Raw genomic sequence first — 1,860 nt, 5'->3', positions numbered from 1 at the left:
TATTTTGAAATGATACATATATGAATAGTCACAATTTTTCATTTAAATAATTACATCTTTTTAATTTAAATACTAACTAATACACAACTCTTGAAACAAATAATGAAAGGACATATCTTAATATATAATGAAAAGACACAACTTTTAACAAGAAATAAAATTCTTATAAAACATACAACTTTTCAACATTGTTTGGGTTTGCTATTATTAATTTTTTTTTCTTCACCATTTTACTTGATTAGTGAAAATTATGCCTTTAGAAGGCATATACATTGGACTATTTATAGATTTTCAAAAATTTGTTTGAAGAGTCACATCTTTTGAATTAAAAGGTTGTGTCTTTTTGTAATAATACTTATATAAAGAGTCACAACTTTTCAATATAAATGGTCACATTCTTTCAATATAAATAGATATTTTTAAATAAAAAGGCACAACTTTTAGTTGTTGAAAAGACACAACCTTTCAAAATAAGTGGAATTCACAACTTTTTGAATTAATTGGGATTGCTATTATTAGTAGATTACATATGTAATGTTTAAGCTTAAATTTAACTGCCTAGAGGGAAACCTAAAAATACAAATGATAACTATATAAAACATATAGGCTTGAAACCAAAAATATAAGTCACGTATTGAGAAGGAAGAATATGGAAATAATTTCCATGCACGCTCACGCAAAGAGTGGGAATCGCACCCAACACCAAACGTAAAAGTCACTTCGCACTACAAAGCATATAGTAGTACCACTTCAAATATTTCTATGGATCGTACCATTTAATGCTTTGGATGATCGATTACAACAAGATCATCATAGTATAAGTTAGTTTTGTCAAAACGCATTCAAGTTTTGTTGTTTTTTTCACCTGTCATTGGAATAGCGTGAGTTTGGATTTAGCATTTTTTTGTATGTGGAGAAGTCACAAATAATGGATTTTAGTTGATGGCTACGTAGAAATTGATATACAAATATAAGATTTTTGGCATATACCTTTAGAAATAGTTCAGCAAACGATACAAAATACATTCATTTAAGAATTGATGCATGTAAAGTTGTAAACTGTACATGAATGATATGTCTCCCGACTACAAAACCATATTAGGCGACAAGTTGCACAAGTTGGATGAATCTGGGGCATACCTAATTTTATTGTCGTTTTTGTTTTCGTCGTCATGGAATAATTGAAGCGCGTGAAAGTTAAGCCGCGTAAAAGGATTTGTGAGGTTGCATTGCATGAGTTATGTTCGGATCACTTTAAAAGGTGACACTGTATACAAAAGATGATTCGAGCCACTCACTCCCAAAGAGTGAAAATCAATCAATCAATTGAAGGCACTATAACTTATAAGCATGCCTTCATGAGGAGCATGAGAAATATAAACCTCTGATTAATCAAAATTAGAATTCGAAGGTTTGACTTGGAGAGGCATTGGCCACATGTGAGCAGCTTTTGGAGATTGTGTTATTCTCCCAAAGATCTTTTGGACCACAGCATTGGTATCCTCATCTATCAGATGTAGACAATACATATGATCAAATCTAAGCAAATCAAATAAAATATTAACTTTAAACCTGTTCTATATTATTGTTGTTGAGATGAAGATCAAGAAGTGAAGAGATTAAGCTGCCAGACTTTATAAGGTTTTATAAGGCTTTATAAGGGTTTTATAAGCTCGATTTTATTGAAGAGAAGAAGAAGAGAGGAAAAGATATTTTATTATATTGTGTACTGAGGTCACTTGTCTTTAAATACTTGTACCCAGATCCACAATTAGATTAAGGAAACTATTCTCTCATTCTTTCTCTTACATCTTCAGATCTACTTTCTCTCTCTCTATGTTCTTCATGTTTTTCATTCTC

Source organism: Brassica oleracea, chromosome C3, assembly GCF_000695525.1.
Source record: "Brassica oleracea var. oleracea cultivar TO1000 chromosome C3, BOL, whole genome shotgun sequence".
Classification (NCBI taxonomy): domain Eukaryota; kingdom Viridiplantae; phylum Streptophyta; class Magnoliopsida; order Brassicales; family Brassicaceae; genus Brassica; species Brassica oleracea.
This window is presented reverse-complemented; position numbering follows the sequence as displayed.